Source organism: Bos taurus, chromosome 11, assembly GCF_002263795.3.
Source record: "Bos taurus isolate L1 Dominette 01449 registration number 42190680 breed Hereford chromosome 11, ARS-UCD2.0, whole genome shotgun sequence".
NCBI classification, from domain to species: domain Eukaryota; kingdom Metazoa; phylum Chordata; class Mammalia; order Artiodactyla; family Bovidae; genus Bos; species Bos taurus.
Window position 1 is genome coordinate 5429280 of NC_037338.1, and position 24092 is coordinate 5453371.

Genomic DNA, 24092 nt, shown 5'->3' on the forward strand with positions numbered 1-24092 from the left:
TCGGGTACAAGTATTTATTAAAGGACATTTACAACGCTTTTATTTACAACAAATGCCACATGTTAGATATACATTTCCAGTGAGAGAAAGTAAACAGTTCAAGAATACATGAAGTAAACATCGCAACACTGAAGTCTGGTCTCACTTAAGCAACAAGAAATGTCAAATATTGTCATTACACCTTGAATTCTGATTTGAACTTAGGAAATAAAAGGAAAGCCAGAGGAATCATCTACATTTTCTGAACGTGAAAACACACTGCCTATCTCTAAATAGGAAAAAGCATGATTTCTGAGTTTATCTCCATTGACTTATGTTCAAACCTGCCCTTCTGATTAAATAGTAAAAAAAATACATATCAAATTCTTAACTGGTAAAATCATTCCAAAACAATCAAATTGAGATGCTATGATGACACCATCCTCTGCTAGCATGAAAAAAGCAATATACAAATAGAACTCACTGACCTGGTAAGTTTTTTCCCCAGAGTTCAGTGGGAAATTGTGTGTATGGGACAGGGGTGGGGAACGGGTCAGCAGGATGAGAGCAGATAAGCCAGTGGGAAACTTGATCAAACCGTTCACATTATAAGAGCATATTAAACAATAAAGGTCTACCTGCAAGATTTTACAAAGATTCCTAGAGGTAAAAAGTTAGAGGTAATCCATGTTGCAAGCTCCATTTTTGCCCTTAAGGGCCACAGAGCCAAGCCAGCCTCACGAGCCAGGCCAGCTTCTCCAGTGCACTCTACTGTTATCAGGCCCGATCTTTCTGCCCAGGAGCACCCCGCTCTGCAGAGCTGTCTCTTTGCTCCCCAAATGCAGCAGTGGGTCTGCACCCACAGAGGGGGGTGCCCCCAGGCTCAGCCCCTGCAGAGAAATACTCATTCTGAGAGTAAAAACCTCTAACAGAGGCTGTAGCCGGAATGCTACAATGAGCTTGTTTAATCATATTGTCCATATTTTGTGACACTTTGACATTTTGGGAGCCTCGCTGACAGGGAAGAGATGGCCCCTTCCTTGGCAGCAAATTCTTCTCTTTTTTTGGGTCTGAATTTTTTTTTTAAACTTTTTTTTTTGTATTGGGGGTATAGCCAGTAAACAATGCTGTGATCGTTTCAGGTGAACAGCGAAGGGACTCAACCATGCACGTGCATGTATCCATTCCCTTGGCAAGCAATTCTGAGACACCATCAAGAACCATGACTCTCACAGGAAAACCAAGCAATGCAGCACCCACACCCTGAGCCACCTCCTCCAATGGCTCTTACCTGCCGGGAGGCAAGACTGCTCTGCCCGAGTCACCCAGGGCTGGCACCAGACAGCCGGAGGCCACCCTACAGCCCAGGGCCCCCGACATTATTCAAACCAGCCCGCGCCTTGCTGTCTCCCTGTCTTCACAACACAAGCTCCGCCCGCTCTCTCCCCTCTCCAGGCCCTGCCTCGGCTGGACCTCCTGCTTCTCCCTGTGGCCCTGGGCGGCACGGCACCACCCTCCCCACGCTGCCACTCAGTCACCTCCGTGTGGGCTGGGACTTCCCAGGCGTTCCAGTGGGTAAGAATCCACTTTGCCGGCTCCCCCTGGTGGTCCAGTGGGTGAGAATCTGCCTGCTGATGCAGGGGACAGAGGTTCAATCCCTGGTCTGGGAGGATCCCACGTGTCTCAGAGCAAGTAAGCCCGCATACAACTACTGAGCCCACGTGCTGCCACCTCAGAGGCTCGCACGCCTAGAGCCCACGCTCCACATCGAGAGAAGCCGCTGCAATGACAAGCCTGTGCACTGCAACCAGAGAGCAGCCGCCACTCACTACAACTAGAGAAAGCCCTCGTGCAGTAAAGAAGACCCAACACAGCCAAAAAACACTTAGAGAAATCCCCCCGAAAAAATAAATCTTAAAAACCAATCCCAGGGGACTTTCGTTCTATCTCTGGTCAGGAACTGAGATCCCACACGCTGCGGGGCAACTAAGCCCTCATGTCACACCTAGAGAGCCTGCACTCTGCAAGGAAAGAGTCCCACATGATGCAACGAAGACGCGATGCAATTACGCAGCCATTAGAAAGAATACATTTGAATCAGTTCTGATGAGGTGGATGAAACTGGAGCCTATTATACAGAGTGAAGTAAGCCAGAGAGAAAAACACCAGTACAGTATACTAACGCATATATATGGAATTTAGAAAGATGGTAACAATAACCCTGTATGCGAGACAGCAAAAGAGACACTGATGTATAGAACAGTCTTTTGGACTCTGTGGGGAGGGGGGAGATGATTTGGGAGAATGGTATTGAAACATATATAATATCATATAAGAAATGAATCGCCAGTCCAGGTTCGATGCAGGATACTGGATGCCCAGGGCTGGTGCACTGGGATGACCCAGAGGGATGATATGAGGAGGGAGGTAGAAGGTGGGTTCAGGATGGGGAACACGTGTATATCTGTGGTGGATTCATGTTGATGTATGGCAAAACCAATACAATTTTATAAAGTAATTAACCTCCAATTAAAATAAATAAATTTATATTAAAAAAAAAAGACATCTTTGTAAAAAATCCTGTAGGTATGTTTTAACACAGCTGGTGCAGCGAGCAGGGCGACTCTGTCCTTGACAGAGTGGCATGCCCATGACTGCTCCTGACTTACTAGACAGACGCACGGACTAGCCCACACTGCCTCTGGAGGCACAGCCAGCTGCTGGCACCCCTGGGCTCCATCGCTCTGGCTGCCATCGCCGCCGTGGTTTTCCAGCCTGAATTGCAGGCGGCCCTCGCAGCCCGGGCCTCTGCGACCCTCACGCACTCTCGGGTGCTGTAGTCCAGGCTGATGTTAATGGTAAACCCCTAGTTGGCCCACTCTGGGATACCTAACATCCCATTTGATTCTCTACCCAGCCAGCCTCACTTCTGGGATGGCCAACTGGAGGGTGACTAGGATAACTGTCTGCGTTTGAATCTGAGTCTCAGCAACCAAGGTAAAAGCCCAGCTAAGTCACCCCTCCCCGTTCTATGAGTGATGGCCCCCCGGCCTGCCCTTTCAGGGGTGTCCCCAGCAGAGTCCAGGTGTTGGTTCCAGTGTGGGAAAGGCCGACACGGTGCCAGGAGCCCTCCTCAGGGAAGCCATGGGCCTAATCGTGTGCAGGCTGCTTCCAGAGTGAGTGTCGCCTGCCTTGCTGCTGTGCGGCCTGTCCCTGGCCCAGCAGGATGTTACAGATCCCTTCTGAGGAGACCGGCAGCTCAACATCCACTGCTCTGTGTAAATTATAACTCAGTTTCCTAAAGAAAGGAAAAGGAAATGGGGAAGGAGTGCTTTGTCCCCAGTCCCCCAGGACCTGAGGACGTTTCTTAGCCTGTGTCTGCTCCACCAGGTTCTTTGTGACCCTCTGGACTGTAGCCTGCCAGGTTTCCGCTGGGCATGGAATTTCCCGGCAGTAATACTGGAGTGGGTTGTTATTTCTTCTCCAGGGGACCTTCCTGATCCAGGGATCGAACACACAACTCCTGTGTCTCCTGTACTGGCAGGAGGATTCTTTACTACTGAGCCACCTGGGAAGCTTCTCAGCTCATAGGAAACGGCAGATCTCCTGGCCAACGTGTCTGGGCATCATGCGTGTTGCTGCCTATGAAAATGCTACATCTTCCTCCCAAATCAGGATGCTGCACCTCTGCTCTCCTGGACCAAGACCAGCCCCCTGTGATGTGGACTGGGGTACCATAGAAAGGAGGCCTCTCAAGACCATGAGGAGCTGATCAGGCCACACCAAAGGAAAAAAAGAAAAAAAAAAAAAAGTTATGCACAGATGAGAGACCGAAAAAAAAAAGAGAGAGAGAGAGAGAGATAAAGAAAAAAGATACAAGCCATCCTGAAAAAAATTAAAAGAAAAAGGGGTAACGGGGATGGATGGTGCTGCAGTCGGCAGCTGTCCTGGGGAGAGCTTCTGCCTGAGGTTGCAGGTTTCTTCTCCACCCCCTCTCCCTCCAGTCAGATGGAAACGAAAAACCTCAAGTTCAGGGGCTAAAGGCTTGACACAGAAAACTATTTTTAAAAAAGAAAAACAGAAAAGGAAAAATATCCACTTAGACACAGGGGAGAAAATAAAAGATAACTGTAGAGATCTATCTACCTATATGTGTATGTATATGTATTTTTGCATTAAAATTATATATAATTTTAGGACTATATATAATTATATGTATATAATATATATAATTATAGGACTCCCCTGTAGCTCAAACGGTAAAGAATCTGCCTGCAACACAGGAGACCTGGGCTTGATCCCTGGGTCAGGAGGATCCTCTGAAGAAGGGAATGGCAATCCATTCCAGTATTACTGCTTGTAGAATCTCATAGACAGAGAAGCCTGGAGGGCTACAGTTCGTGGGGTCACAAAGAGTCAGACATGACTGAGCGACTAACACTATATATTAATTACACTGTAAATATTATATCATATATAATTTTAATGCAAATAAAATATATATAGTGAAACTTTTTAAAGGGAAACTTCACTAAAGTGGAGTCAGGAAGCCAGAAGGGCTGCTCATGCCATACCACTCCGACATTAACTACAGAAAGTGCCATCAGTTACAGACCCCAAAAGAAGAATCATCAACAAGAAGTGATCATCAATTACAGGCCCCAACTGGGAAAGATGTACACTGCATGTCCTACCAGAAATCGACTACCGATAAACCAAAGTTGCTGATAAAAACCCTATTTTATTTTGAAGGTCACCAATACATACACATGGAGAAGGCAATGGCACCCCACTCCAGTACTCTTGCCTGGAAAATCCCACGGATGGAGGAGCCTGGTAGGCTGCAGTCCATGAGGTCTCGAAGAGTCGGACACGACTGAGCGACTTCACTTTCACTTTTCACTTTCATGCACTGGAGAAGGAAATGGCAACCCACTCCAGTGTTCTGGCTTGGAGAATTCCAGAGACGGGGAAGCGTGGTGGGCTGCTGTCTGTGGGGTCCCATAGAGTCGGACACGACTGAAGTGACTTAGCAGCAACAATACATATACACGGGCTTCCCTGGTGGCTCCATGGGGTCACAAGAGGGTAGGATGTGACTCAGCTACTGAACAACGATACATATACATATGTAACTACACTAAAACAGAGGTCTACAACTTGGTCCAGCTGGAAATCCAGAATCTATCCACTCAAAGTTTATCTCACAAATTATCCGATTAGCGGTATTTGGTCCTGTCCAAAACATCCATGTGGACATCTGGTCCACACTCAACGGTCTTGTCAAAAACATGTTTGGTCCTGTCAAAAAACACCCAGGCTTAGGAAACATCCCTGGGTTCAAACAGCCAGTAACATTTCTTTATACTTTTGGTTTACAGGATTAATATCTGAAAAATACTATCATGTTTTATTAGTCTAATAATTGTGCTGTAGCTGTATTGCTGACAGTCTCGCTTCTTGCCCAGTAGCCTCGCTGGTAACAGCACGTGGGGTCAGGGCTCGAACCCTGCAGTAGCAGCTGAGACTGGGATTTCATGATACATGATGAATTAAAATGTCACTGAGCTTTTTTTTTTTTTTTTTTTGGCATTTCAATTGTGTTTTTACCTTTCTTGAAATAACAAAGCATAATAAGCTGAAAATGTTGCTTTCACTGTGATAAAGAACCCATCTGCCAATGCAGGAGAAATAAGAGATGTGGGTTCGATCCCTGGGTCAGGAAGATCCCCTGGAAGAGGGCATAGCAACCCATTCCAGTATTCTTGCTTGGAGAATCCCATGGACAGAGAAGTCTGGGGGGCTATAGTCCAATCAGTTTCAGAGAGTCAGACACGACTGAAGCGACTTAGCACGCACACAAAAATTCACCAATTTCAATACGCATGCTGATATGACAGCTGTCACCATACAATCTAACAAAATTATTCTGAATGAAGTTAAAGAAAACTAGCGGCTACCTGCATTTGCATGGGAAAGAAATCACAACATTAACCCTTTATTGTGCACGACAGATCTCAAGATTGCGAATATAAATGTTATTAGACGACTCCTACCAAATACAGAAATTAAAGGGGGGGAGGAGCCAAGATGGCGGAGGAGTAGGACGGGGAGAACACTTTCTCCCCCACAAATTCATCAAAAGAGCATTTAAACGTCGAGTAAATTCCACAAAACAACTTCTGAATGCCGGCAGAGGACATCAGGCACCCAGAAAAGCAATCCAACTCTTCGAAAGGAGGTGGGAAAAAATATAAAAGACAAAAAAAGAGACAAAAGAGGGAGGAACGGAGTTCCGTCCCGGGAAGGGAGTCTTAAAAAGAGAGAAGTTTCCAAACACCAGGAAACCTTCTCACTGCCGAATCTGTGCCGAGCTTTGGAAGCACAGAGGGCAACATAACAGGAAGAAAAAATAAACAAACAATTAAAACTCGAAGATTGCGAGTCCTACGGTAACTCCCCCAGCGGAGAAGCAGCGCAGACGCCTGCACGCACCATTAGCAAGCGGGGGCTGGGCAGGGAGGCGCAGCGCGGGCTGCATCGCTTAGAGTAAGAATCTGGCCTGAATACCCTGGGCACTATCTGAGCGAAATAATTTGGGCTAGCAAACCAGACTGTGGGATATCTACCACACGAAAAGCCAGCCCTAACCTAAGACCGCCAGGCCCACGCACGGAACAAAGGACTGAACAGAGATAGCCGGCTGCAGACCTTCCCCCTCCGGTGACAGGCAGCCAGAGCCGGAAGGGGGCAATCGCAGCCCCAGAGAGACATTATCTATAAAACTGTAAGCAGGCTTCTTTGCTAACTAAAACTTCTTGGGGGTCTGGATGGTTAACATCTGCCTGAGAAGGTGCACCGGTTTTACACCCAGATAACCGAGTGGCGGGGAGGCGATAAGTCGCAGCATTGGCGCTCGCCAAACCCTCGTCACTTGAGCTGCTCGGACCTGGGAAGAGCACAAAACTCAGGCCCAACTGAGTCTGCGCCTCTGAGGACTACCCGAGTGCCTGAACCTGAGCGGCTTGGACCTGGGAGGCACATGCAACCCAGGGCCAGCCTCGGATTGTTCCCGGCGGAACAACCTAGAGCCCAAGCAGTGTGGGCAGGGAGGCTACATGCGCCGTGAGCAGGGGCAGACCCAGTGTGAGGCACTGGGCACTGAGGCACTGCGAGCACACGCCAGTGTTATTTGTTTGCAGCATCCCTCCCTCCCTCCCCACAGCGTGACTGAACAAAGAGAAGAAATACAGCTCCACCCATCAGAACACCGACACAAGCTTCCCTAACCAGGAAACCTTGACAAGCCACCTGTACAAACCCACACACAGCGAGGAAAAGCCACAATAAAGAGAACTCCACAAACTGCCAGAATACAGAAAGGACACCCCAAACTCAGCAATTTAAACAAGATGAAGAGACAGAGGAATAGCCAGCAGATAAAGGAACAGGATAAATGACCACCAAACCAAACAAAAGAGGAAGAGATAGGGAATCTACCTGATAAAGAATTTCGAATAATGATAGTGAAATTGATCCAAAATCTTGACATTAAAATGGAATCACAGATAAATAGCTTGGAGACAAGGATTGAGAAGATGCAAGAAAGGTTTAACAAGGACCTAGAAGAAATAAAAAAGAGTCAATATATAATGAATAATGCAATAAATGAAATTAAAAACACTCTGGAGGCAACAAATAGTAGAATAACAGAGGCAGAAGATAGGATTAGTGAATTAGAAGATAGAATGGTAGAAATAAATGAATCAGAGAAAATAAAAGAAAAACGAATTAAAAGAAATGAGGACAATCTCAGAGACCTCCAGGACAATATTAAACGCTACAACATTCGAATCACAGGGGTTCCAGAAGAAGAAGACAAAAAGAAAGACCATGAGAAAATACTTGAGGAGATAATAGTTGAAAACTTCCCTAAACTGGGGAAGGAAATAATCACCCAAGCCCAAGAAACCCAGAGAATCCCAAACAGGATAAACCCAAGGCGAAACACCCCAAGACACATATTAATCAAATTAACAAAGATCAAACACAAAGAACAAATATTAAAAGCAGCAAGGGAAAAACAACAAATAACACACAAGGGAATTCCCATAAGGATAACAGCTGATCTTTCAATAGAAACTCTTCAAGCCAGGAGGGAATGGCAAGACATACTTAAAATGATGAAAGAAAATAACCTACAGCCCAGATGATTGTACCCAGCAAGGATTTCATTCAAGTATGAAGGAGAAATCAAAAGCTTCTCAGACAAGCAAAAGCTGAGAGAATTCTGCACCACCAAACCAGCTCTCCAACAAATACTAAAGGATATTCTCTAGACAGGAAACACAAAAATGGTGTATAAATTCGAACCCCAAACAATAAAGTAAATGGCAACGGGATCATACTTATCAGTAATTACCTTAAACGTAAATGGGTTGAATGCCCCAACCAAAAGACAAAGACTGGCTGAATGGATACAAAAACAAGACCCCTACATATGTTGTCTACAAGAGACCCACCTCAAAACAGGGGACACATACAGACTGAAAGTGAAAGGCTGGAAAAAGATTTTCCATGCAAATAGGGACCAAAAGAAAGCAGGAGTAGCAATACTCATATCAGATAAAATAGACTTTAAAACAAAGGCTGTGAAAAGAGACAAAGAAGGTCACTACATAATGATCAAAGGATCAATCCAAGAAGAAGATATAACAATTATAAATATATATGCACCCAACATGGGAGCACCGCAGTATGTAAGACAAATGCTAACAAGTATGAAAGGAGAAATTAACAATAACACAATAATAGTGGGAGACTTTAATACCCCACTCACACCTATAGATAGATCAACTAAACAGAAAATTAACAAGGAAACACAAACTTTAAACGATACAATAGACCAGTTAGACCTAATTGATATCTATAGGACATTTCATCCCAAAACAATGAATTTCACCTTTTTCTCAAGCGCACACGGAACCTTCTCCAGGATAGATCACATCCTGGGCCATAAAGCTAGCCTTGGTAAATTCAAAAAAATAGAAATCATTCCAAGCATCTTTTCTGACCACAATGCAGTAAGATTAGATCTCAATTACAGGAGAAAAACTATTAAAAATTCCAACATATGGAGGCTGAACAACACGCTGCTGAATAACCAACAAATCACAGAATAAATCAAAAAAGAAATCAAAATTTGCATAGAAACGAATGAAAATGAAAGCACAACAACCCAAAACCTGTGGGACACGGTAAAAGCAGTCCTAAGGGGAAAGTTCATAGCAATACAGGCACACCTCAAGAAACAAGAAAAAAGTCAAATAAATAACCTAACTCTACACCTAAAGCAACTAGAAAAGGAAGAAATGAAGAACCCCAGGGTTAGTAGAAGGAAAGAAATCTTAAAAATTAGAGCAGAAATAAATGCAAAAGAAACAAAAGAGACCATAGCAAAAATCAACAAAGCCAAAAGCTGGTTCTTTGAAAGGATAAATAAAATTGACAAACCATTAGCCAGACTCATCAAGAAACAAAGGGAGAAAAATCAAATCAATAAAATTAGAAACGAAAATGGAGAGATCACAACAGACAACACAGAAATACAAAGGATCATAAGAGACTATTATCAACAATTATATGCCAATAAAATGGACAACGAGGAAGAAATGGACAAATTCTTAGAAAAGTACAACTTTCCAAAACTCGACCAGGAAGAAATAGAAAACCTTAACAGACCCATCACAAGCACGGAAATTGAAACTGTAATCAAAAATCTTCCAGCAAACAAAAGCCCCGGTCCAGACGGCTTCACAGCTGAATTCTACCAAAAATTTAGAGAAGAGCTAACACCTATTCTGCTCAAACTCTTCCAGAAAATTGCAGAGGAAGGTAAACTTCCAAACTCATTCTATGAGGCCACCATCACCCTAATACCAAAACCTGACAAAGATCCCACAAAAAAAGAAAACTACAGGCCAATATCACTGATGAACATAGATGCAAAAATCCTAAACAAAATTCTAGCAATCAGAATCCAACAACACATTAAAAAGATCATACACCATGACCAAGTGGGCTTTATCCCAGGGATGCAAGGATTCTTCAATATCTGCAAATCAATCAATGTAATACACCACATTAACAAATTGAAAAACAAAAACCATATGATTATCTCAATAGATGCAGAGAAAGCCTTTGACAAAATTCAACACCCATTTATGATAAAAACTCTCCAGAAAGCAGGAATAGAAGGAACACTCAACATAATAAAAGCTATATATGACAAACCCACAGCAAACATTATCCTCAATGGTGAAAAACTGAAAGCATTTCCTCTAAAGTCAGGAACAAGACAAGGGTGCCCACTTTCACCATTATTATTCAACATAGTTTTGGAAGTTTTGGCCACAGCAATCAGAGCAGAAAAAGAAATAAAAGGAATCCAAATTGGAAAAGAAGAAGTAAAACTCTCACTATTTGCAGATGACATGATCCTCTACATAGAAAACCCTAAAGACTCCACCAGAAAATTACTAGAACTAATCAATGATTATAGTAAAGTTGCAGGATATAAAATCAACACACAGAAATCCCTTGCATTCTTATACACTAATAATGAGAAAACAGAAAGAGAAATTAAGCAAACAATTCCATTCACCATTGCAACGAAAAGAATAAAATACTTAGGAATATATCTACCTAAAGAAACTAAAGACCTATATATAGAAAACTATAAAACACTGGTGAAAGAAATCAAAGAGGACACTAACAGATGGAGAAATATACCATGTTCATGGATTGGAAGAATCAATATAGTGAAAATGAGTATACTACCCAAAGCAATTTATAGATTCAATGCAATCCCTATCAAGCTACCAACAGTATTCTTCACAGAGCTAGAACAAATAATTTCACAATTTGTATGGAAATACAAAAAACCTCGAATAGCCAAAGCGATCTTGAGAAAGAAAAATGGAACTGGAGGAATCAACCCACCTGACTTCAGGCTCTACTACAAAGCCACAGTTATCAAGACAGGATGGTACTGGCACAAAGACAGAAATATAGATCAATGGAACAAAATAGAAAGCCCAGAGATAAATCCACGCACATATGGACACCTTATGTTTGACAAAGGAGGCAAGAATATACAATGGATTAAAGACAATCTCTTTAACAAGTGGTGCTGGGAAATCTGGTCAACCACTTGTAAAAGAATGAAACTAGAACACTTTCTAACACCATATACAAAAATAAACTCAAAATGGATTAAAGATCTCAACGTAAGACCAGAAACTATAAAATTCCTAGAGGAGAACATAGGCAAAACACTCTCTGACATACATCACAGCAGGATCCTCTATGATCCACCTCCCAGAATATTGGAAATAAAAGTAAAAATAAACAAATGGGACCTAAATAAACTTAAAAGCTTCTGCACATCAAAGGAAACTATTAGCAAGGTGAAAAGACAACCTTCAGAATGGGAGAAAATAATAGCAAATGAAGCAACCGACAAACAACTAATCTCAAAAATATATAAGCAACTCCTACAGCTCAACTCCAGAAAAATAAATGACCCAATCAAAAAATGGGCCAAAGATCTAAATAGACATTTCTCCAAAGAAGACATACAGATGGCTAACAAACACATGAAAAGATGCTCAACATCACTCATTATCAGAGAAATGCAAATCAAAACCACTATGAGGTACCATTTCACACCAGTCAGAATGGCTGCGATCCAAAAGTCTACAAATAATAAATGCTGGAGAGGGTGTGGAGAAAAGGGAACCCTCTTACACTGTTGGTGGGAATGCAAACTAGTACAGCCTCTATGGAGAACAGTGTGGAGATTCCTTAAAAAACTGGAAATAGAACTGCCTTATGATCCAGCAATCCCACTGCTGGGCATACACACTGAGGAAACCAGAAGGGAAAGAGACACGTGTACCCCAATGTTCATCGCAGCACTGTTTATAATAGCCAGGACATGGAAGCAACCTAGATGTCCATCAGCAGATGAATGGATAAGAAAGCCTGTGGTACATATACACAATGGAGTATTACTCAGCCATTAAAAAGAATACATTTGAATCAGTTCTAATGAGGTGGATGAAACTGGAGCCTATTATACAGAGTGAAGTAAGCCAGAAGGAAAAACACCAATACAGTATACTAACGCATATATATGGAATTTAGAAAGATGGTAACGATAACCCTGTATACGAGACAGCAAAAGAGACACTGATGTATAGAACAGTCTTATGGACTCTGTGGGAGAGGGAGAGGGTGGGAAGATTTGGGAGAATGGCATTGAAACATGTGAAACGTCATGTATGAAACGAGATGCCAGTCCAGGTTCAATGCACGATGCTGGATGCTTGGGGCTGGTGCACTGGGACGACCCAGAGGGATGGTGTGGAGAGGGAGGAGGGAGGAGGGTTCAGGATGGGGAACACATGTATACTAATTAAATAATTTTCTATTAAATTAAAAAAAAAAAAGTAACAAAAAAAAAAAAAAGGAATTAAAGGATGCTTGCTTCACTGTCACCATCATGTTGGTAAAAAGTATCTTCTTTGGGTCTAACACAAGAATACGTGACAACAGAAAGACACACCTGTAGGTGAGTGGCGACTTCCACTTACGCCTTTGGAAGATGTGAAGGAACTTTTGAGTACACTGTGGAGAATGCAGAAGAAGATGTCAATGACTGAATTATGTTGAAAGAGTATAGGTTTGTGGAAGGCATGGCAGAGGCAGAAAACCAGAGCTCCAGGATTTCCACTAGAAACTTGAAATGTTTATACATCAGGAGTGAATGGTGATCAAAGGATAAACTACACTGTGGAAGGCTAGCAAAGCACATTTCAAAAGCTGATGGCAGTGCATCATCCTTCAATGGAGAGGTTTACTGAAGTTGAAAAGATGAACAGCACAGCAATGAACAAGTCATCATCCAGACTTTTGGTGGTCACACTCAAATACGGGCACGAACTTCATAACGATACCAACAAAATCAAGTTCACACAACCAACATTTTTAACATATATAACTAACATAAAGCCAATAATCAGGTCAATATGTGTATGAGAACAGCAACTGTTCATCCACTGCAGAATAACCTCGCTGAACTTCATAAGGAAGAACAAGAATAAATGTGAAATCGAAATCATCATGAACTTCAATAAAAATAATAAAATTTTAACAAAGTGAAATGTTTGCATTATTTGACAAATCATAGACCAGATGTCTCGAGGGATGTTTTGTTGTTGCTGTTCAGTTGCTCAGTTGTGTCCTATTCTTTGCAACCCCATGGACTGCAGCACACCAGGCCTTCCTATCCCTCATTATCTCCCGTAGTTTGCCCAGGGATGTTTTGAACAGGACCAAATGTTCTCTGCAAGGGGTCTCTGTCATTACTTCAAAAAGCCAGGACCTTGAAAGAAATACTGCTCCATGTTTAAGTGCTCCAGGTACCTCCAGCCCTCCAGAAGGCCTCTCCAATGTTCCCCGTCCCCAGTGACAGGTCTCCTGAAAGACTCCAGGGGGTCTTCCCAATCCTTCTCCCAACTGTCCTGGAGAAACACCACTCTCCAGACTGGAAAAGACTCTTTCTGTCCCTACTGACATCAGAGCTACACTCTCAGTGCTCAATCCTATTACCATTCAACAGTCCCTGCTTCAGAGTTCTAAACAGTTCAAATATTTGGGTCTCTAAAAAACCTCACTAGCTTTCTAGCTCTAAATTTACCCCCCTTTGCTTAGTCCCTTTTGGAGATATCCATCCTTCTCTCCTTAGCTCCTCTGCTCTTATTCATTTATTTGGTTGAGATTTAAGAAAAATATCATAACAGATTATTATTCTCCTAAAAGGTGGAAATAATTCTAGAACTTGACAGCAGCAACAAAAATAGCCAATTAGGTGAATCAAATGCCCCTTCAATATCTTTTATTTGCTCTGTCTCTGATGGCCAATTCCAAGAACACTAATCATACATCTCTATTGGATCAGCTACCACCCTCCTTATGGACAAAATCCTCAAATGATATTGGCAGAATCCACAGTGCACCTTCTACGGAGATCCAAATAGATCCCTCAAAACCTTTCCCCAGAATTAGTATCTTATAAATAGAGGCCCTTTAAGACATTAATTCAGGAATATGAGACTGTAAAGCCCAGGGTCTCATTATCCATTGCACCATTCTCCACAACATTCCTATTTCACCTGTGAAGAAACCAAAGAGCCAGCGATGCAGGTTTGTCCAGGATCTATGAGACATAATCAGTATCGTTGATTATGATACTGCTGTCCTCAGCCCCACACTTTATCAGCTTTCATCCCTCCCGACAGCAGTATTTTTTCTGTGCCTGATTTACACAATGCTTTCTTTAGTACCCCAGTAGATAAAGCCAGACAGTATCTTTTCACCTTTACTTGGGAAGGACAGCAATACGCCTGGAGATTAATGCCCCAGAGGGTCACTGCAAGCCCTTCTGATTTCTCACAAACTTTAAAGGCTGATCTAGATGGTATCAAGCTCCCTGAAGGCTTCACTCTCCCTGAGGGTGACTTATATTTCTGCTCCCCTCCACAAATGTTCTCACAAGAAAACATAGCCTCTATCGGCTAAACTTCTAGTCTGAAAGTGACACAGTCTCTAAGGAAAAACTACGGTTTGTTCACACTCAAGTTCACTATTTAGGACATTTAATCTCAAAACAAGGACTGCATTTAGACAGCAGCACTGCATCCTGAATGCCCTAAAGCTCAAAACCAACTGCAAGGTTTTCAGGATTGGCAGGTAACTGTCACAACTGGATCCCAAACTTTTCCCTTATGAACCAACCGTTATATACCTTGTTAAAAAACTACTGAACTTAACCCTGTCTTCTGGGAAGATTCAGATGGCATGACTTTTTAAATCTTAAAGGAATGTTTAATAAATCCCCCTGCCCTTGGATATCCCAATTATCAACTTCCTGTGAGGAAATACCCCACGTCAGCTGCTTGGCGCTGAAGCAACTGTGAGGAGATACCCCATGTCCAAGGGCAGAGAAGCCCCAGCAAGACGGTAGGGGCTGGAGCAGCAGCTGTGCCAGGGCTGGAGCAACTTTGAGGAAATACCCCACGTCCAAGGGCAAAGGAGAAGCTCCAGCAAGACAGTAGGAGGGGTGAAATCGCATTTAGAATCAAACCCCATACCTGCCAGAGAGGCTCAGAGGGCTCAAATATAACCTTCTGCACACCAGGACCCAGAGACTGAGCCAGAACTGTGTTTGGGTGTCTCCTGAGGAGGTACGGATCAGCAGTGGACTGCTGCAGAGACAGGGGCTCTGGGTGCTGCAGACTTGGGTATGACATAAGCCCTCTTGGAGGAGGTCACCATTAACCCCAGCATAGAGCTGCCAGAACTTACACAGGACTGGGAAACAGACTCTTGCAGGGCACAAACAGAACCTTGTGCACCAGGACCCAGGAGAAAGCAGCAGTGACCCCACAGGAGACTGACCCAGACTTGCCCGTGAGTGTCCAGGAGTCTCTGGCGGAAGCGTGGGTCGGTGGTGGCCTGCTGCAGGGCTAGGGGCACTGAGTGTAGCAGTGTGCGCATGGAACAGTTTAAGAAGGTCCCCATAGCTTCATGGCCTCCACCAAGGTTTGGCTCCAGGTAAAATAATGGGGAGGGAATACAGCCCCACCCTTCAACAGAAAATTGGATTGAAGATTTACTAAGCATGACCCCGCCCAGCAGAACAAGATACAGTTTGCCCCTCAGTCAATATTTCCAACTGGAAGGCTTCCATAATCCTCTAGTCCTTCTCCATCAGAGGGCAGACAGAGAATGATGAAGAAGATTAACCAATTTGATCACATGGACCACAGCCTTGTCTAGCTCATTGAAACTGTGAGCCGTGCCGTGTAGGGCCACCCCAGACAGACGGGTCATGGTGGTCTCACAAAATGTGGTCCACTGGAGAAGGGATGGCAAACCACTTAAGTATTCCCAGCTTGAGAACCCTGCCGGGAGCCACCATGGGAGATCCCACCCATGACAAAGGTCATGCCTGGAGAGAACCTGACAGGCAAAGGCGGATCAGGCCTCGAGGGATTCCCTGGATCTGCTTGAGCATCTACCCCAAAACCAGAATCTGGCTGTCTTACTATATTGTGCCTTTCACCAACTCTTCTGACATTAACAGGGGGCTATCCCTGACCACCTTTCTCTGGAAGAAGTCAACTTGGGGCTTTAGTTAGTAAGTCTCCTGGACATGACAGGAGTGTTTCAATTCAAACCCCTCTGATGGCTTCTAGCTTGCCTGAGAGATTTATCCAGACTCTTGCAATTAACGCACGTGATTGTTCACAACTCCCCAACCTTGAAAGGCACGGGAAGCCAAAACATTCTAAAACTCCTAATGAGCTTAGAGTCCTTTACGGGATGAAAAATTATTAGAAAAGATAGTACTGGTAAAGGGCTTCATTATTGGGCCAATGCTTGCTGCCGAGTTCCCATATCCCTTATCCATTGTGCACTTGGGAGTGCATTGGTTAACATAGTTGGAATGTAAGGAAAACAAGCAGCAGCCTTGGAATTCACCACATCAGACCTCTGAGCTAATTGGCTCTTTCTTTGTTGTAACTCACTGCACCTTTGCTCCGTGAGAACGCAATTCTGTTTAGCACTTTCTGAGGCTGACATAGATTAGAAATATAAAGAAAACACACTTCAAGGGAAAATAGGTTTTCTGGTTGAGCAGCCTTTATCAAAAAAGAGTCATAAAATGTCCACAGGCCTCAAAGGCCAGAAGATAATGTACACAACATTGTTTGTGGGAAAGGTATGCAGAAAAAATCCTGCTTTCGATAAAGACAAAACAGATGTAATGTTTGGGCTGACTCTGCATGACTTTGCATCTTTCATTTCCCTCTATGTACAAGTCAAGGTATAAAAGTTCCTTTTGAAAATAAAGTTATGGGCCTCGCTCACTGAAGCTTGGGTCTCCCCGTGTCATTCTTTTTTCCTTTTCTCTCTTTTTTTCTCTCTCTGTTCTTCTTTCAGGATGACTCCTTGGAACACAGGAGCTTTATTGGCTTTCTGTGTAAACCAAGGAAGATCAGGACTCTTCCTCTTCCCTTTTTACTTTCTTATTGCCTATGCCATCATCCTGAGGGTACCCCTGGATCCTGCTGGGGCTGGACCCTGGCAGAACCCTATGCACAGTATGAAAAGGAAAAAAGATAGGACACTTAAAGATGAACTCCCCAGGTGAGTAGGTGCCCAGTTTGCTACCGGGGATCAATGAGAACTAACTCCAGAAAGAATGAAGAGATGAAGCCAAAACAAAACCACCACCTGATTATGGATGTGACTGTGGTGACGGAAGGAAAATCCAATACTGTAAAGAGCAATACTGCACAGGAACCTGGAATATAAGGTTCACGGATGAAGGCAAACTGAGCAGCAAGCAGCCGAGAGGAGATACCCCATGTTCAAGGACAAGAGTGGCGATCGAGAGGAGATACGCCAGGTCCAAGGTATGCAGCGGCGGTGAGAGGAGAAATCCCACGTCCAAGGTAAGGAGCAATGACTGCGCTATGCTGCAGCAGCTGTGAAGAGATACCCCACATTCAAGCTAAGTGAAACCAAGTAAGACAATAAGAGCTGAGAGACGGCATCAGAGGACAGACAGACTGAAACCAGAGACAAGGAAAGGAGCCAATCTGATCACATGGACGACAGCCTTGTCTAACACGATAAAAATATCGATGTCGTGTAGGGCCACCCAAGAGAGACGGGTAATGGTGGAGAGGTCTCAAAAAATGTGTTCCACTGGAGAAGGGAAAGGCAACCACTTCAGAATTCTTGAGAACCCCATGAACAGTATGAAAAGGCAAAAGGATAGGACACTGAAAGATTACTCCCCAGGTCAGTAGGTGCCCAGTATGCTAATGGAGATCAGTGGACAAATAACTCTAGAAAGAATAAAGAGACAGAGCCAAAGTAAAAACAACACCCGGTTGTGGATGTAACTGGTGATGGAAGTAAAGTCCAATGCTCTAATGAGCAATATTGTATAAGTACATGGAACGTTAGGTCCACGGATCAAGGCCAATTGCAGTAGTGACCAGCTGAGAAGAGAATCCCACATCCAGGGCCATGAATGGCAGCCGAGTAGAGATACCACACGACCAAGGTCATAAGTGGAATCAAGAGGACATACGCCAGGTCCAAGGTCAGGGACAGAGGCTGGGCTTTGCGGGAGTAGACGTGAAGAGATACCGCAAGTCCAAGGTAAGAAAAACCGCACAAAGGCAGTAGAGGCTGAGAGAGGGCTTCAGAGGGCAGACAGACTGAACCCACAATCACAGCAAAGTAGCCAACCTGATCACATGGACCACAGCCTTGTATAACTCAATGAACCTAAGACCCATGCCCTATAAGGCCACCAAGATGGACGGGCCATGCTGCAGAGTTCTGACGAAGAGTGGACCACTGTAGATGCTATGCTACGCTCTGCTAAGTCACGTCAGTCGTGTCCGACTCTGTGTGACCCCATAGACGGCAGCCCACCAGGCTTCCCCATCCTGGGGATTCTCCAGGCAAGAACACCGGACTGGGTTGCATTTCCTTCTCCAATGCGTGAAAGTGAAAGGAGAAAGTGAAGTCGCCCAGTTGTGTCCGACTCTTAGCGACCCCATGGACTGCAGCCCACCAGGCTCCTCCGTCCATGGGATTTTCCAGGCAAGAATACTGGAGTGGGGTGCCATTGCCTTCTCCTGGACCACTGCAGAAGGGGATGGGAAACCACTTCAGTATTCTTTCCTTGAGAACCCCATGAACAGTATGAAAAGGAAAAAGATAGGACGCTGAAAGATGAACTCGCAGATCAGTAGGTGCCCAATATGCTCCTGGAGATCAATGCAGAACTAACTCCAGAAAGAATAAAGAGACGGAGCCAAAGCAAAAACATCAGTTGTGGATGTGACTGGTGATGGAACGAAAGTCCAGTGCTATAAAGAGCAATACTGCATAGGAACCTGGAATTTTATGTACACGAATCAAGGCAAATTGGAGCAGCGAGAGGCCAACAGGAGATACGCCACGTCCAAGATCTGGAGGGGCGGCCAAGAGGAGATACGCCATGTCCACGGTCAGGAGGGGTGGCCAAGAGGAGGTATGCCATGTCCAAGTTCAGGAGCGGAGCCCGAGAGGAGATATGCCACGTCCAAGGTGAGGAGCAGAGGCCGTGAGGAGATACCTCACATCCAAAGTAAGGAGCAGGACGGCGCTTTGCTCGAGGAGCCGTGAAGAGATACCCCATGTCCAACGTAACAGAAACCCAAGTAAGAAGGTAAGAGCTCAGAGAGGGCATCAGAGCACAGACAGACTGAAACCACGGTCACAGCAAAGTCAGCCAATCTGACCACATGGACCACAGCCTTGTCTAACGCAATGACTAAGCCATGCCATCTAGAGCCACCCAAAACAGACAGGTTGTGGTGGAGAGGTCTCACAAGCTGTGTCCACTGGAGAGGTATATGGCAAACTTCTTCAGTATTCTTGCCTTGAGACCCCAGGAACAGCATGAAAAGGAAAAAGATACGACACTGAAAGATGAACTCCCCAGGTTCAGTAGGTGCCCAATATGCTACTGGAGATCAGTGGAGAACTAACTCCAGAAAGAATGAAGAGACGAAGCCAAAGCAAAAACAACACCCAGCTGTGGATGTGACTGGTGATGGAAGTAAAGTTCAGTGCTGTAAAGAGCAATTCTGCACAGGTACCTGGCATGTTAGGATGACAATCAAGGCAAACTGGAACAGTGAGCAGCCGAGATGAGATACCCCACATCCAAGGTCAGGAGCTGCGGCTGAGAGGAGATACCCCACCTCCAACGTAAAAGAAACCCACGTAAGATGGTAGGAGCTGAGAGGGGGCATCAGAGGGCAGACAGACTGAAACCACAATCACAGCAAAGTAGCCAATCTGATCACATGGACCACAGCCTTGTCTAACTCAATGAAACTAGAACATGCCGTGTAGGGCCACCCAAGAGGGACGGGTCACGGTGGAGAAGTCTCACAAAATGTGTCCATGGAGAAGGGAATGGCAACCACTTCAGTATTCCGGCCTTGAGAACCCCATGAAGAGTATGAGAAGGACAAAAGACAGGACACTGAAGATGAACTCCCCAGGTCGGTAGGTGCCCAGTATGCTACTGGAGATCAGTGGACAAATAACTCTAGAAAGAATGAAGAGACAGAGCCAAAGTAAAAACAACACCCGGTTGTGGATGTGACTGGTGACGGAAGTCAAGTCCAATGCTCTAATGAGCAATATTGTGTAAGTACGTGGAATGTTAGGTCCACGGATCAAGGCCAATTGCCGTAGCGACCAGCTGAGAAGAGAATCCCACATCCAAGGCCAGGAATGGCGGCCGAGTGGAGATACCACACGACCAAGGTCCTAAGTGGAATCAAGAGGACATACGCCAGGTCCGAGGTCAGGGACAGAGGCTGGGCTTTGCTGGAGTAGACGTGAAGGGATACCGCAAGTCCAAGGTAAGAAAAACCGCACTAAGGCAGTAGAGGCTGAGAGAGGGCTTCAGAGGGCAGACAGACTGAACCCACAATCACAGCAAAGTAGCCAACCTGATCACATGGACCACAGCCTTGTATAACTCAATGAACCTAAGACCCATGCCCTATAAGGCCACCAAGATGGACGGGTCATGCTGCAGAGTTCTGACCAAGAGTGGACCACTGCAGATGCTACGCTACGCTCTGCTAAGTCACGTCAGTCGTGTCCGACTCTGTGTGACCCCATAGACGGCAGCCCACCAGGCTTCCCCGTCCCTGGGATTCTCCAGGCAAGAACACCGGACTGGGTTGCCATTTCCTTCTCCAATGCGTGAAAGCGAAAAGAGAAAGTGAAGTCGCCCAGTTGTGTCTGAGTCTTAGCGACCACATGGACTGCAGCCCACCAGGCTCCTCCGTCCATGGGATTTTCCAGGCAAGAGTACTGGAGTGGGGTGCCGTTGCCTTCTCCTGGACCACTGCAGAAGGGGATGGGAAGCCACTTCAGTATTCTTTCCTTGAGAACCCCATGAACAGTATGAAAAGGAGAACACCAGACTGGGTTGCATTTCCTTCTCGAATGCGTGAAAGTGAAAAGAGAAAGTGAAGTCGCCCAGTTGTGTCCGACTCTTAGCGACCCCATGGACTGCAGCCCACCAGGCTCCTCCGTCCATGGGATTTTCCAAGGAAGAGTACTGGAGTGGGGTGCCATTGCCTTCTCCTGGACCACTGCAGAAGGGGATGGGAAACCACTTCAGTATTCTTTCCTTGAGAACCCCATGAACAGTATGAAAAGGAAAAAGATAGGACGCTGAAAGATGAACTCGCAGATCAGTAGGTGCCCAATATGCTCCTGGAGATCAATGCAGAACTAACTCCAGAAAGAATAAAGAGACGGAGCCAAAGCAAAAACATCAGTTGTGGATGTGACTGGTGATGGAACGAAATTCCAGTGCTATAAAGAGCAATACTGCATAGGAACCTGGAATTTTATGTACACGAATCAAGGCAAATTGGAGCAGCGAGAGGCCAACAGGAGATACGCCACGTCCAAGATCTGGAGGGGCGGCCAAGAGGAGATACGCCATGTCCACGGTCAGGAGGGGTGGCCAAGAGGAGGTATGCCATGTCCAAGTTCAGGAGCGGAGCCCGAGAGGAGATATGCCACGTCCAAGGTGAGGAGCAGAGGCCGTGAGGAGATACCTCACATCCAAAGTAAGGAGCAGGACGGCGCTTTGCTCGAGGAGCCGTGAAGAGATACCCCATGTCCAACGTAACAGAAACCCAAGTAAGAAGGTAAGAGCTCAGAGAGGGCATCAGAGCACAGACAGACTGAAACCACGGTCACAGCAAAGTCAGCCAATCTGACCACACGGACCACAGCCTTGTCTAACGCGATGACTAAGCCATGCCATCTAGAGCCACCCAAAACAGACAGGTTGTGGTGGAGAGGTCTCACAAGCTGTGTCCACTGGAGAGGTATATGGCAAACTTCTTCAGTATTCTTGCCTTGAGACCCCAGGAACAGCATGAAAAGGAAAAAGATACGACACTGAAAGATGAACTCCCCAGGTTCAGTAGGTGCCCAATATGCTACTGGAGATCAGTGGAGAACTAACTCCAGAAAGAATGAAGAGACGAAGCCAAAGCAAAAACAACACCCAGCTGTGGATGTGACTGGTGATGGAAGTAAAGTTCAGTGCTGGAAAGAGCAATTCTGCATAGGTACCTGGCATGTTAGGATGACAATCAAGGCAAACTGGAACAGTGAGCAGCCGAGATGAGATACCCCACATCCAAGGTCAGGAGCTGCGGCTGAGAGGAGATACCCCACCTCCAACGTAAAAGAAACCCACGTAAGATGGTAGGAGCTGAGAGGGGGCATCAGAGGGCAGACAGACTGAAACCACAATCACAGCAAAGTAGCCAATCTGATCACATGGACCACAGCCTTGTCTAACTCAATGAAACTAGAACATGCCGTGTAGGGCCACCCAAGAGGGACGGGTCACGGTGGAGAAGTCTCACAAAATGTGTCCATGGAGAAGGGAATGGCAACCACTTCAGTATTCCGGCCTTGAGAACCCCATGAAGAGTATGAGAAGGACAAAAGACAGGACACTGAAGATGAACTCCCCAGGTCGGTAGGTGCCCAGTATGCTACTGGAGATCAGTGGACAAATAACTCTAGAAAGAATGAAGAGACAGAGCCAAAGTAAAAACAACACCCGGTTGTGGATGTGACTGGTGACGGAAGTCAAGTCCAATGCTCTAATGAGCAATATTGTGTAAGTACGTGGAATGTTAGGTCCACGGATCAAGGCCAATTGCGGTAGCGACCAGCTGAGAAGAGAATCCCACATCCAAGGCCAGGAATGGCGGCCGAGTGGAGATACCACACGACCAAGGTCCTAAGTGGAATCAAGAGGACATACGCCAGGTCCGAGGTCAGGGACAGAGGCTGGGCTTTGCTGGAGTAGACGTGAAGGGATACCGCAAGTCCAAGGTAAGAAAAACCGCACTAAGGCAGTAGAGGCTGAGAGAGGGCTTCAGAGGGCAGACAGACTGAACCCACAATCACAGCAAAGTAGCCAACCTGATCACATGGACCACAGCCTTGTATAACTCAATGAACCTAAGACCCATGCCCTATAAGGCCACCAAGATGGACGGGTCATGCTGCAGAGTTCTGACCAAGAGTGGACCACTGCAGATGCTACGCTACGCTCTGCTAAGTCACGTCAGTCGTGTCCGACTCTGTGTGACCCCATAGACGGCAGCCCACCAGGCTTCCCCGTCCCTGGGATTCTCCAGGCAAGAACACCGGACTGGGTTGCCATTTCCTTCTCCAATGCGTGAAAGCGAAAAGAGAAAGTGAAGTCGCCCAGTTGTGTCCGAGTCTTAGCGACCACATGGACTGCAGCCCACCAGGCTCCTCCGTCCATGGGATTTTCCAGGCAAGAGTACTGGAGTGGGGTGCCGTTGCCTTCTCCTGGACCACTGCAGAAGGGGATGGGAAGCCACTTCAGTATTCTTTCCTTGAGAACCCCATGAACAGTATGAAAAGGAGAACACCAGACTGGGTTGCATTTCCTTCTCGAATGCGTGAAAGTGAAAAGAGAAAGTGAAGTCGCCCAGTTGTGTCCGACTCTTAGCGACCCCATGGACTGCAGCCCACCAGGCTCCTCCGTCCATGGGATTTTCCAAGGAAGAGTACTGGAGTGGGGTGCCATTGCCTTCTCCTGGACCACTGCAGAAGGGGATGGGAAACCACTTCAGTATTCTTTCCTTGAGAACCCCATGAACAGTATGAAAAGGAAAAAGATAGGACGCTGAAAGATGAACTCGCAGATCAGTAGGTGCCCAATATGCTCCTGGAGATCAATGCAGAACTAACTCCAGAAAGAATAAAGAGACGGAGCCAAAGCAAAAACATCAGTTGTGGATGTGACTGGTGATGGAACGAAATTCCAGTGCTATAAAGAGCAATACTGCATAGGAACCTGGAATTTTATGTACACGAAT

At 45.5% G+C, this 24092-nt stretch overlaps 1 protein-coding gene across 1 annotated transcript in view; it reads right to left on the reverse strand.

The window, feature by feature from the left end:
- The window catches only part of LONRF2 (LON peptidase N-terminal domain and ring finger 2), a 61888-nt gene continuing 37796 nt past the window's right edge, over positions 1-24092 (reverse strand). The window contains 1 exon segment of the mRNA XM_059891593.1: positions 1-24092. This exon segment is cut by the window's right edge and continues 15073 nt beyond it. The gene's annotated coding sequence lies outside the window, so the exon portion shown is untranslated.